The following is a 14163-nucleotide window of genomic DNA, read 5'->3' as shown; positions in this document are numbered from 1 at the left end:
TATCGCGCGTAAAACATTGTTGCACTTGTTTGCTGCTGAATTGAGCTGTTTTTAGCTTTATCACACCGGGAAAAGTTTTCTGCCTGTTTGCAGCTAGTCACGCTGGTTGTCGCTATATCTCAGTCAAAACAACGGTTTTTCTCTTTTCTTGCTAAATTACGCTTTCGTCAGCGTTATCGCACCGAAAAGGTTTTTTTCCCTGGTTTGCTCTGAATCAAGCAGTTTTTAGCTTTATCTTAACAAGAGCTTGGAGCCTCATCTCATGGAACATAGCGTCTTTCCCTTTTTGTAGCCAAAGTTTCGTGATTCTAGCTATATCTATCTCACTCACTTTATCTCACTCGCGTTTTGAGTGAGATAAAGTTGAAGCTAGCATGATTAGCTGCAAACGGGCAGATAAGCTTTTCCCAGACTAAAAAAGCTCAAAACAGCGCAGTTTAGCCACAAAAAAGCAAAACCGTTGTTAACATTGCGATAAATGTAAAAACAGCGTGATTGGCTAGCAAGATACCACAACCTCTTTTCAGTACGCTTAAGCTAAAACAGCGTAACTCAAGAGCAAAGAAGCAAAAAAACACGTTTTCAGTTCTAGAAAGCTAAAAACCGCTTGGTTTAGCTGCGAAAAAGGAAAAACCGTTGTTTGGCTAACATTAAGGTGATTAGCTGAAAACAGGCTGAAAACCTTTTTTGGCTGTGATAAAGCTAAAAACAACTCAATTCAGCGGCAAACAAGTGGAAAAATGTTTTTGGTGAGATAAATGTGAAAAAGACGTAATTTAGTCGCATGGAGGCTTAAGACTCAGTCTTTAGTAGGATCGAACTGTAAACAGCGTTAATTTAGCGACAAACAAACAAAAACATATTTTCGGTGTCACAAAGCTAAAAACAGCGTAGCTTAGCAATAAAAAAAGAAAAACGGTGCTTTTCACGAGATCAAGCCCAGAACAGCCCAATTAGCTGCAAACAAACAAATACATGTTTTCGGTGCCAAAAAGCTGACAAAAGCAAAACTTGGCCACAAAAGTCACCAAAACGTTGTATTTAGTGAGATACAGCTAAAATCAGCGTGATTCATTCACGATGGCTCCTCTCAATCACATGCACAAGGGTCACTGTTCCTACTTCACCATTTTAAAGATGGCAGCAGGTAGCTCGACCATTATCCTGCCTCTCCCGCCAAATTAGCCATTTGACCAGATTACCTCGACTAACACGACCAAATTGGCCGCCTCGGTCAACACAGTCGACAGAACTGTCTCGTCCGACACGTTTGACGGAACTGCTAAAACACTTCTAAAGCTAGTAGAGCTCATTACCAGAAATCACGGACATTTTGCGCCGGTGTCACAGCAGATTTGGAACCCCCCGCGGATTTGGACTCCCCGTCCATATATACGTTAGCGGATATGGATCCACCTTCGCAGATTTGGACCCCCTCTACCAAACTTTCCTTTTGAGCATCGTTTGTATCGTATTTGGTAACTGATTCTATTTGCAAGCTTTCTGTCGATGTTCTTTTCAATTACAACACAACATTCCTCAATAAAGGTGCAGAAAAACAGCCATTTCGTTCCAATTCTGCCGCATTTATTATAGCGAGTGGTACAGTATACGCAAGAATTAGATGCGAACAAATTACTGCATTCGAATTATCGAAATTGTTACAAAAGATCTTTGCTTCTTCTGATGCGAATCAACATTGATACGAAACGTCATGACAATAGTGGAGACTATCGCGTCCAGTCACAAAAATAAGTCAGTCTGGTGTTCTAAAATAATAACCCTCTTATTGAATCTAGTAGTGTTCGACTATCGCGGAAAAGGTTCAAAAACGACTTTTTTCCAAACATTAAACTAAATGCTTGCCCATTTTCCCTCGGTCGAAAGAAACATTTACAGCTGCCAGTTCGTATGCATTAACGATATGAATGTTTTGAATTAAAAACACATTTTAGTACGCACTGGAACGTAAAGTATCATCTATTTTTACTAGAACGATAAGGATGATGTTTTCACTCAGTTTTGTTGCGCCGGGAGGTCCATATGTCTACGTCCTAACAAAAGTGGGGACTATTACATCGAACTCAATCTTACTTTCTAATTACTTTCTAATTTTAACGGAAAGACGAAAGACTGCTTTCGAAGCGGAAAAGCGGCAAAGTAAGTACTTAATGCCTGTTTTAAAGGTGCTATATTCCAAGGCTTGTCTTGAGCCGACCATTTCACCTCTTATTTATTTTCTCATAGGAGACAGAGTACCTTATCAAGTGGAAAGGATGGCCCATGTCATCATGTACCTGGGAGCCTGCCCTCCATCTATCTGTTACCACAACAACATAATTTTTCAGTTCATGCCAAAATGTAAAAAAAAGCTTAAAAAAGTTGAAGTCAATATAGTTCCTTTAGAACAAGACATGCTTTTTAGTTGACCTCCAGTATTTAAAACACCTTGTTTTTTTATTATAAGAATAATAAACATAAGCTAAACAATTTAGTTAATTTGTTAAGATCGTTTTAAACGAATTTTTTTTGTCCTAATAAATCTGTTTTCTGAATTTCTTCTAGACTTTATAAAAAGCCTCCACAGCCCTCAGAAAGTGAAATTGCCTCAGCATTTAATGGCTTTTATCAGGCAGTCAAGTCACCTTTAAAATCAAATGCTGTCAAAGTGCAGCACACTTGCAAAGTTAACATAGAGCGTGATGTCTATCGATATTTTTTTAATTACAAAGGAATATCGTCAAGGGATTCTAAATACACCATGCTCAGCTTAGAGGATTTTAACAAGCTGTCTCCACCCTATTATTGGTGGTATGTATCTAGACCCTCATGGCCAGGGAAAGGCCTATGATTTTCCTTTAAAGATGAAAGCTTACCTTGAAAATGCTAACACGTCAACATTTTCATTCTCGACAGGATTATTTAACCGAACAAAGCATTTGTGAAAAAGACTTGTTACAGAAGTGTGTTTCAAAGCTGGACTCCAAAGAATATACGACAGTGGGTGGGTAGTGCGTTGTGTTTTTGATCTGAAGCAAAAGTGTCTATTAAGGTGTAGGAGGGATCTTCTCGTGAGGGAGAGGAGGAGGAGCGGTGGGAGGGATGGGTGTCCAGCGCTAGCAACCTTCTGACGTTTGTAGATAGGGGCTAAGTGCACTCCAGTCACTCCAGGATCCTCCCCCCCTCCCCCTTGCGGCTGCACACTAGCTTAAAAGATGTTCTTGGGACCTATATCAACTCAGAAAGTGTGCTTTGTTACTTAAGTGCATTACGGAATTTCAAGGAGCTAGCGTATCAGTTTCGTCGTAACATTCCAATGGATCAGCTACCAGGCAAGTATCCCAGGAGTCTGTCTTTATTTTTATCACTCTAATGATTACATGCAGGTGAGATTGGGAGACTCAAAGTTCGGTTACCAACATAAAAAAAAACTGGGACAAAGTTACAGAGACAAGATACCCATCGGTTAAACGTATTCGTAGGTGAAAACATAATAAAAATGGACGCAGCAGTCTATAACACGGCACGCGATTTAGAGTGCTTTTCCATTGAGTGTCGTAAAACCAAAACCAAAGTTATCCAGACGACCGGTCAGAAGAAAGGAAAAAACCTCAAGAGCCAATCCCGGCGATAAAGACGAGATTGGTTTTAGTTTTGCATATGATTGGTTGAGAGAATGGTGCGAGTTTTCTGGACCAATCACAAAGCGATCTCGGATTACTCTCCACTCTCAATGGTAAATTGCTTTAATACACCGTCGAAGTACAAGCATGATCCATTAGCTGTCCAGTTGGAGCTGAAAACCAATTACTTTCTAGAATTTTGTTATCAGTTTGATTACAGATGAAAACATTATATTAAACTGAAAGGTAACCCCTTGTGCGCATGTCCTTTCTGATCACAGAGACAGTGCATAGGTGTGCTGATTGTTATTGGGGCAAAAATTGCCGAACTCAGAGGACTAAACCACTTCATGCAAGGTAAGATTCTTGTTGGCAATAGTCATGCTAAGTTATGCTCTCATTTCAGTGTCTGGTTGGAGGAAAAGGTGTTGATATTCAGCGTACTCTGTATTCTTTTTGTTTTCAGTCGCTTTAATCACATTTGTGAACAGACAAGATTTACATAGCTGAAATTATCTTTATCAGCAAGAGGTTTGCCTTGCAGTTTGCCAGTAACTATTACAATAAATAATGCATGGTGCATCATGGACCACACTAATCAAATTGCAAACATATCCCAGCATACTTTTTCAAACTGATATTGTCTTCGGAATACCTCATTTGTGTGTTATTTAATGTTTATTTGAATAAAAAAGAGATGAACAATTTTTACAAATTTGGTCAAAATTCACCAAGTAATTATCAAATATGACATTGATACATACATATTTACAAAAGCTTTTAAAAATGATGTTCAGTTCCAAAAATTAAAATATTTGTTCCTTAAGACATGGTTGTTGATTTATTTCAGTGCTCACAAAAGTTTTCAAAAGACGATGAAATATAACAAACTCAAAGTTACAAACAACGCCCGGCTTTGAAGTTATTAAGCAATTAGAAAAATAGAAGACATGGTCGCCCGCATTCACGATGATCTGTGGAATGTAAAAGAGAATCCGAGTCGATGTCACAATTTTAAGTCAAACGAAAGTACAGGTAGTACTACATTTAACACAATGCTAAATTATTGACAGGTTAATTTTTGGCATTTAATTTACTGAACAGCACTACTCTTACTTCCGTATATTGTGTTACTGGCAAACACCTTACGAGGTCTTACGACAATGTTTGAACTCAGGGAGCTTATAATATGCATTTTACAGTTTATATTTTTCCACGGGAAACAGTGCTCGCCATAATAAGATGTAGTGGGCTACGGTAAGGATATGGACTCTTTAGACAATTGGAAAAAAGATTGGGCGGGTACTTTGCAAAAGTACTAAAGTTGAAGGGTACACTGGCAATTCTAATTGTCTAACTGGTTTGTCTCTACGGAAGATTTCACCACTTCGCACAGATGTGGACTGTTAAATATGTGCAATTGTATTTTACAAGTTCTCTTCTTCATACCCTTTAGCTGGCTCAGTGGAGGCTTTTGAATTTGATTCAACATTCTTCATGGCTTCAAGATCTTTTGCTTTGACTGGAAAGTTTTCAACTTCAAGACATCCAGCGTTTTCCAATAGAGTGTCAAACCATGATGGTTGAAGGTCAAAATAATCTTTGCCTAGATAAAAGATAAATGAAGTTTTGTTTTATGATGGCAAGGCAGAGAATTTCGTTTCCACATACAGATACCTGAGATTTTTGCTTACTGAACCAAAAGTGGATTAATTTCAGCGAGACATTTATTCTAAACCGCCACAAAAACCATAACCTTGAGCACTTGATAAGGGAGCAAGCTAACTCTTTCCAATTTAAGCTACCTCCTCCGAAAAAGGGTTGGTGATCTTACTGGATAAGTCACGAGTCTTGAATGCAGCAGAAATCATGACAGTTTGAGCTTAAACAAAGTTGGAAGTAGAGATATGTGTTGGTTTTGTTACGCCTTTGGCTTTCTTGGAAAAGAAGTTCTCCTCAATACCGGAGGAATCTGTGTTATATTTGTATGATGTAACACCTCATTAAGTTGCTCATTTTATTAGAATCAGGCGAGTACATTGCAAAAGTACTAAAGTTGAAGGGTACATCGACAATTTTAATTGGCTTAACTGGTTCGTCACTCTCAGAAGACAGTACTTCGCACAGATTTGGACCATCACTTATGTAGAATCGTATTTTAAAAGTTTCCTATTACAAACCTTTCTTCATGGCTTCAAGATCTTTTGCTTTAACTGGAACGTTTTCAACTTGAAGACATCCAGCGTTTTTTGATAGAGTGTCAAACCATAACGGTTGATGGTTAAAAAAATCTTTGTCTGGATGAAAGATAATTAAAAAATCAAAGCCGATGTATGGAATAACATGTTATCAATCCTAACCATCCAACTGTTTTGTGACTTGTAAGAACTTCACTGCTTTCGCGCAGATGTGGACTGTGGTGGAATCGTATTTTACAAGTTTCCTTCTTCGTACCTTTAGCTTGCACAGTGACGGCCCTCGAATTTGATTGAGCATTCCTTAAGGCTTCAAGATCTTTTGCTGTAACTGGAAAGTTTTCAACTTTGAAACATCCACCGTTATTGGATGGAATGTCAATCCATGATGGTTGAAAGTCAAAGTAAACTTTGCCTAGTTGAGAAAAAAAACGAAAAGAAAGAAGAAGAAATGAAAATCAAACTGCTTGGAAGAACTCTTAATAAAATCAAACGATTATTGAAAAGTTGCCAGGGTAAAATTGTTCTTCTTGTCTTGAGGATGGAAATGGTATTTACAAGTTATGCCTTTAGGGAAATGGGAAACGTACTTTTAAGTCAGGCCCGTAAATGCTGACTTCGTTGAGTTTGAGTCATGTTTCATTTTCCATAGTTTGTGAAAGAACCGATTTATTTTCAGTGATAGGTGATGCAGACCCCTCTTTCCTCTCCAATTACGTCCCCTAACGCACCCCTGGAACATAAAATGAGTTCATAAAGACGAAGCCTTCGTATCAACCGCGTTGTCACCACTCGGTTGATACAACGCCATCCCACTTTACGTACTCACCATTAACCGTTTGTGGTTTGCTCCGGGACTCTTCTGCTTCTGTTTTACTCTTCTGGACAGTAAAATTAAGGTCAACCTCGAGCTGGGCAATGTTCTTCCTTGCCTCCTGTAGCTTTTTGCTTATTGATGCCATGTGCTTGACAAAATCAGATTGAGTCGTTTGCACAGTATGTTTCAGCTGGGACAGTTTTTCTTTGAGATCAGCAATGTCTTTGTCATTTCCAAAGAGAGTTTGCTTAAGAAAGCCAATCTCCTTCTCTTTAGCTGTTAAAACACAAATTAATATTGCAATTACTTATTATAAAAGTTTGAACAAATTCAAGGTCTGAGTGATAAAGTTAACCGGGAAAACACAAAAGACGGAACTATGTTTCGTCAATGTTGGACAGACTTTGAAATGAGCTACTTTTGGAGGGAACCGTTTTACAATTGAAATTAAGCAATTACGACCTATTTTCACAGCTTCTGCATTGACTCAGGTCTAGTTGCGCGTTTGTTATGAAAATGACTTTAGCTTCTTTTTTTCATGCTCTTTCGGATAACAAATTGTAACTTCTAAAACAACTAAACGTACTTTTTTTAACGAAAAAAAGGAGGTGTAATGATAGGAAACGCCCACCTCATTAGCCATGATTCGCGCCCCGTGTGAGGCCTCCAAAGGCTCATGATAATTCTCAGCAGAACGATTTGTGACATTGACTTCTTCATTAAATATTCTTGCAGAACAGGATTTCTTCACAGACTCTTTGTCACCTGACTTGTTTTTGTTCATTTTGTAACTGATATCTTCATTCAAACAATTCGATAAACAAGAAAAATGCATTCTCTTTCACAGTGCTTTAGCATGAACCGAGCTCTTGATGCGAAACAAAGTTTCGATTTGTTTATGACTGGTTGCATGGTAACGTGTTTATGCCGTCACTTTATGACATCACACCGGATTTAAAGTATTAGGTCTGGGCAGTAGAATTTTCTTAAAGCGTTGACACCAGAGGTGGACTTTAAAATGCTTTTATAACGTTAATGAATAACACGTAAAAATATCAGCAGACAACGACATACATATAACTTTTCTCAGCAGAAGTGATATAATATTATTGCGCGGGTTTCCTAAGTCTAGAGCAAAATGTGCGAGCATTTTGTACATTGTTTAAAGAATGGCTACTCCGTGTTCAGAGTGCAAGCGATTACGAATGCAAAGACTCCGAAAACAAAGTAACTCCTTAGAACTTGAAGGGTGATGGCTTATGCGGCTAGCAATTAAAATTTTTGCCATTTTACCGCCAACGGTTAGTTTCTTTGCATTGTTTTAAAGAGAAATTTTTACGGTTAACTTTTGTTGATGACTAACGGCTAAAATTCGTCGATTTCATACGCCTGACAGCTTTTTTTTTTTTTGCCGTTTTACTTTGATTAAGTGCCTTCCTTCCAATAATCTCCCCTTGTTTTTTAAGGCAATTTAATCAAATAGTTGTTTTTTGATTGGGTTAGATGTCATTTCAGAACATAATACTCCTTTTATTTGTCTGCTTTGGCGCTCTCTGTATCTCGAGAAAGGCCCCGTGGCCCAATGGATAAGGCATCCGACTACGAATAAGGGGATTCCAGGTTCGAGTCCTGGTGGGGTCGCTGTTATTTTAAGTAAATAAACTTTTTAGCCATTGGATTTCTTTTATCATTTTAATCATCTTTCACAAGGTTAGAAAACCAGATACTACGTGTGGGGCGTAGTTATGTTTTCTAGAGTAGCATTGCTGCGTTTGCTATCAAAAAGCATGGAATGGTTATTCAATATTCTCCGGCTTCTATAAAATGTCATCCTTTAGTAAAATGCAGCCACCCCCGGTCCAGTTATGCTGCTTGTCACGTTTGCTTGTTTTCCCAACTTATTATTGAAAGTCAGCTTAATGTAAACTCAACAACTGAAGGCTAAGGCATTCGTTCTTATTTTCTTCTACAGATGCAGCATGCCATGATATCAACTCGGAATGTGTGCTCTGTTACAGATGTACATTGCCGAATTTCAAGGAGCTAGCGCATCAGTTTCGTCGTGAAGGCAAGGCAAGTATTTCAAGAGTCTGATTTTTTCATAACTGTAATGATTACATGCAGGCAGAATTGGGAGACTCAGAGTTCGGTTACGAACTTAACAAAACTAGGACAAAACTAAAGTCAAGATACCCATCGGCTAAACGTATTCATAAGTGAAAACATGATGAAAATTAACGGAGCAGTCTGTCACATAGCATGCGATCTAAGGCGCTTTTCGATTGAGTGTCGTGAAACCAAGACCAAAGTAACCCAGAAGGCCAATCAGAAGAAAGGAGAAAACCTTTATAGCCAATGAGAACATAAAGTAATAGCAATCAAACGGCCTGAAGCGTGGGAAAGTGCGGACGACCATTTCGTGATTGATTTTAGTTTTGCATCCGATTGGTTGAAAGAATGGTGCGAGTTTTCGGGACCAATCACAAAGCGATGTCAGTTACTTTCGACACTCAACTTTTAAGGTAAATTGTTCTCATACACCGTCGAAATACAAACATGATACGTCAGCTTTCCAGTTGGTGCTGAAAACTAATTACGCTCTAGAAGTTGATATCGGTTTGATGACAGATGAGAACATTTCGTCAGACCCAAAGATAACTCTTTGTGCGCATGTCCTTTCTTATCAGAGAGACATTGCAGAGACAGGCTGATTGTTGTTGGGGTAAAAATTGCCGAACTGAGAGGACCAAGCCACTTCATGCGAGGTAAGGCTCTTGTTGGCAATAGTTATGCTAAGTTATGCTCCCATTTCAATGTTTGTTTCTGTGTTTGAGGAAAAAGTGTCGACATTCAGCGTACTCTGTGTTCTTTTGTGAACAGACAAAATTTACATAGCTGAGATTATCTTCATCAGCACGAAGTTTGCCTAACAGTTTGCCAGTACCCTTTACAGTGAATAATGCATGGTGCATCATGGACCACGCTAATCGGAATGCATATCCCAGCATACTTTTTCAAACTGATATTGTCATCGAAAGTACGTACTTCATTTGCATCTCATGTTTATTTGAATAAAAAAGAGATGAACAACTTTGACAAATTTGGTCAAAAGTAACCAAATAATTATTAAAAATGACAATGCTACATACATATTTACAAAAGCTTTATATAATGATGTTTTGAAAATTGAAATCTTTGTTCCTTTAGACATGGATGTTTAATTTATTTGCTCACAAAAGTTTTCAAAAGATGATGAAATATAACGAACTTAAAGTAACGAACAACGCCCGGCTTTGAAGTTATTGAGCAATTAGAAAGATAAAAGACTGGGTCGCCCGCATTGAAGATGATTTGTTGGATGAAAAAGAGAATCCGAGTTAATGTCACGATTTTAAGTCAAAGGAAAGTACAAGTAGTACTACAGTTAACAAAAAGCTACATATCAAACTCTTTCCCCAGTGCGACGAACATTTGTTTTTCTCGGTTCTAGGTGTACGCAACTACTAACCCCACGTAATGCGCATGCTCTCCGTTACGAATTTTGAAAATGGCGGACAGGCCAAAGAGGGAAATTTAAAAAACAAAGCGATTTTATAATGAATACTCAACATACACCCTCGTTAGAAAGGCGAATCTACGGAAGAAAGATACAAAACTGTATGATATTTAAAACAAGTTGTCTGCATTCTATTATTGGTGGTATATATCTGGACCCTCATGGCCAGGGAAAGGCCTATGATTTTCCTTTAAAGATGAAAGCTTACCTTGAAAACTCACCAAAGCATTTCGTTGTGCAAGCAAGGAAACTTCTTCAAGCACCAAAAATGCCCCTTGAGATGGTATCTCTCACAATTAATACTAAAGCATGCATTGAAGAATATTTACCAACTTAACTTTTAGCTAATTAATAATTTTTGTAACACCAACGAGGCATTGATATTTGGTTGATAGAGGTACTTTTAAAGAAGGATGTATAGTTTTTACATTTGAATGTATTTAACACATAATACAACATGCTTGTCATCAATAACATTAAATTATGTTTTTATATGAAACTGAATGTGCTCAGAGGTGCTTTTAAGTTACCATTTTGATTGATATTTATTTCCCCTGGTTTTCAGCTTTTGAAAGGTAGCAGAATTTGAAGTGAATACAAGTCAAAGAGATATTGTATTGTATTGTATCATCTCTTGTGAGATGAAGGTCCCTTTCCGCTCCCTCAATAGACACTAGTTCACTGTATAGAATGCTTAAAGTGAGATATTTTGACTAAACCTGTTCCCTTTTTCTTCCTTTGGTTTGCCCATATTTGCTTGCCACAACTCTTGCTTCTCTTTCTAGCTTGCCTTGGATAGGGTAGCCTGTCTCCCAACTAACTCTAAACCATGATCTGGAAACCGTGGCATTAAGAAATTCAATTTAATCACGTCCATCCTGAACATTTTCGTGCCATATCTTTAGTAATAGGTATGATATATTTACTGCCTGTTTTACATATGATAAAGTTGGCTCTGGGACAAAGATTTCCCATTCATAGCTTTTCTGCATGTACCTTGAAATTACATCTGACATTTTTGTGATGTATTTTGGGTTCCTTATATTTTATGTGAAGGAAATCTGCATTTCTGAAATCAAATTTACAAGTGTGTAAATCTAGGCTTTCTATAACAAGTCCCATTTCCTCGATGTATTAGAACGCTCGTGTCTGATGAACGGTTCATTCAAACACGACCGAATTGGCCGCCTATCTATACAGCCGAATAAGCCAGGTTACAAAGTTTGTTTTGGGAGAAAGAAAATGGAAGCCCGTCGTAAAGAAATTTTGCGCAAGACCACAGTGGTTTCTCGAACTCCACACACAATCACATCAGTCCATTTGCAGACGTATTTACAGGATAAAATTTGCCTTTTTTAAGTTCCCTTAGAACTTATTTCCTACATGGGCGGAAGCCGCGAAATACACTGAAAGAATCTGCAACAACAGAAGAATGTTAGGTCGGGGAACCACTTTTTGTCATAAGACGCCTAACCTTACGACCTTTGATTGAGGATATCTCAGACAAATCTCAGACACTTGAAGGAGTTACACTTGAGCAAAAAACACCCTATTTGATATGCATTTGGACCTTACAAGGAAGTCTCTTTGATTTATCTATTTATATTTTCGAATTTGTCAGATGTTCTGAAAAAAAGTGAGAGGTCGAGGATACATGCGCAGCATCTCGAGGTGTTTTTATTTTTCAATTTAGTTCATTGTGCCATACACGTTATTGTAACGCCCCAGCCATTTTTGAATACTCCGTTCCCAAGCAGCAAACCACCACTGCCGCCATTTTGTCCGTCATTTCTGGCAATGAATCCAAGTAATGAGGAGGAGTCAAAAATACCTTCTGACAATGCAAATGCGCAATCAATGGCGAGTTGTTAGCAAGGAAAAGAAAAAGATTTAAAAAACAAAGGAACAATGAAGATGGGACACAGTCTGTTGCAAAGGTCTCCGATAATTCCATTACTGTTGCCGCCAAAAATTCGATTGATTACAAATTCGCACTCTTCTTTTCACATGGAGAAAAGATATATTTAGGTGTCCTTAAACATGGATTAATCCTGTCTTAAACTTAGGTTTAATAAGTTTAAGTTGATGTTTAAGTCACTTATACCTAGATTTAAGTTGGACTTAAACCTGGCTTATACTATCTTAAGGCTAAAACTTAATGCAGGTTTAAGTGCACATTAAATGTGTCCAAAACATTCCTGTATGTTTAAGTACTGTTTAATTGAAGTAAACAGAGCTCAAACATTTAATGTTGTCAAAGTACCATTTAATGCAAATTAATCTGCTCAAAATTTGTTGCTTATTTTAGTTTTGAATCAAATTTGTGAAATCAATGAAATATTATTGTTTTGTTGTTTCATTACTAAACTGCCACCCACCAGGTCACATATCACACTAAACAATATATGTTTCAAATTTCTTTTACTTTAAATTCACTGGTACACATTCTTAAAGCTACTGCCTATTTGCAATTAACCCTTTAACTCCCAGGAGTGATTAACAAGTAACTTCTCCCTAAAATATCTTTACCTTATCCAGCAAAGAGATAATGAGAATTCTCAAACTTATCAGGTATAGGTCTTTGTCTTGATATCACACCAGATTCTCATAACTAAGTTACAGGGAAATATGTAGCAGCTAGAGAGGATAGTTACCAATCAGATCCTGGGAGTTAAAGGGTTAAAATGTCACACATACCTAGCTTATTTATGCTTGACAGGAACAAATTTTCCCCATCATAAGTCAATAAATTTAACAATACTTGGAAGAAACTATCCCTGTGATCTAGATGACAATAATATGTTCTAACAAAACAATTACTTCAGTTTGCCATTAAATACATGATAAATAAATGAATAAAAAGTAGAAAAAGTGTTAAGTATTTTTTCAATCACGACCCTTTGTTTATCTGCCTGACAGCCCAAAGTGGGCCAGCAGGTGCAGGCCTCTCCGACGTGCCACCAACACTCCTTGGCTTAGCCATTGCCCTGGCATGGGGGGTCAAATTATTTTTGTAGGTTCTGTCTAGCCTGGCTTTTGCATTTGTTAAGCTTGTTCTTTCCCATGATAGCTTCTTGGTTACATATCTTGCCAGTTTCTTTTCTTTTTCACCAGTAATGAAATCTTCTTGCTCCTCATAATCTGATTCTTCACTACTCATATAATCAATGTAAAGGATTTCACTATAATACTGTTTTTCTTTTGGTGTCATAGAAGCTTGTAGCATCTCATAGGATGACTGACGCCTTTCCAGTTTCTAATGGAACAAAAAGCAACAATTCAGTCATTATTTAGTTAATAACCAGACCAAATTATATCTATGAAACATATAATTTATTGTCAAATAGAAATACTTTTCTAACTCAAAATGATATCCCACAAAAGATATAAAATATTAAAATAACAATCAGCAATAAATAGAACTCCCAGAAAAAAAATCATGCTACAAAACAGTACTAAATTAAAGCAAACCCATATTATTTGGTTAACTACCAGCAAGGTTGACTTTTCTAATTAATGTGTATTTGTACACCAGTTGTAAACATACCAGTCCAACCTACAGTGTATGACAAATTTGTGCAAGGCATTGTTTCATTTTTTGTTGCTGTATATTATCCCACATTGTAAATTGTGTTTTCAAACTATTATTATGTTGGTACAATGCCATGCACAAATTTGCCACAGTATTAAACAACACTTGTTGTCAAACTGAATTGAAACGTTTGATTCAGAAGCCATGCTTCAGCCACACTATCTTGAAAATTTATTCTTGAATATAGGTTTAGCATGGCAAAAGCAAGACAACTTAGCTAGTCCTTACATTTAGCAAACGCCTGCTCCTTTTTCACTTTTCTTTATGCTCTTCATTTTTCCCTTTTCTTATCCTCTGCTCTCTTTCTTTAGTTGTTTTGAAGTACCGATAAAACTGAGCTGTTGAGTTAAAAACAATAATTATTATCGCTGCATGATATC

General features: G+C 37.4%; 1 protein-coding gene and 2 long non-coding RNA genes across 6 annotated transcripts in view; 1 reads left to right on the top strand and 2 right to left on the bottom strand.

Annotated features, from left to right (window-relative positions):
* The first annotated feature begins 2573 nt into the window (after positions 1–2573).
* Positions 2574–4294, top strand: LOC149036339 (uncharacterized). 2 transcript variants are annotated; one of them, XR_016181717.1, is made up of 4 exons: positions 2574–2811; positions 2917–3004; positions 3905–3980; positions 4090–4294. It is a non-coding gene; the product is annotated as an uncharacterized LOC149036339 (long non-coding RNA). The 2 variants fall into 2 exon arrangements; XR_016181716.1 differs by lacking the exon at positions 2574–2811 and having other exon boundaries at positions 2826–3004.
* Positions 4283–6888, bottom strand: LOC149036338 (uncharacterized). 2 transcript variants are annotated; one of them, XR_016181719.1, is made up of 4 exons: positions 6648–6888; positions 5804–6233; positions 5073–5229; positions 4283–4597 (listed from the first exon to the last, which is right to left on the bottom strand). It is a non-coding gene; the product is annotated as an uncharacterized LOC149036338 (long non-coding RNA). The 2 variants fall into 2 exon arrangements; XR_016181718.1 differs by lacking the exons at positions 4283–4597; positions 6648–6888 and having other exon boundaries at positions 5023–5229; positions 5804–5916.
* A 6496-nt stretch (positions 6889–13384) lies between these two features.
* Positions 13385–14163, bottom strand: part of LOC149036337 (uncharacterized) — a 2444-nt gene continuing 1665 nt past the window's right edge. The window contains exons 3-4 of one of the 2 annotated variants that reach the window (XR_016181800.1): positions 14012–14121; positions 13385–13447 (exon numbers count right to left, since the gene is read on the bottom strand). The gene's annotated coding sequence lies outside the window, so the exon portion shown is untranslated. Of the gene's footprint in view, positions 13448–14011; positions 14122–14163 lie in introns of those variants that run through there. The other variant, XM_089189812.1, reaches the window with a different exon arrangement.

The sequence above is a fragment of the Pocillopora damicornis genome, chromosome 12 (assembly GCF_964200805.1).
Source record: "Pocillopora damicornis chromosome 12, jaPocDami1.2, whole genome shotgun sequence".
In the NCBI taxonomy this organism is placed as follows: Eukaryota; Metazoa; Cnidaria; class Anthozoa; order Scleractinia; family Pocilloporidae; genus Pocillopora; species Pocillopora damicornis.
The sequence above is the reverse complement of the archived record's forward strand: the minus strand, read 5'-3'. Positions and strand labels throughout refer to the sequence as shown.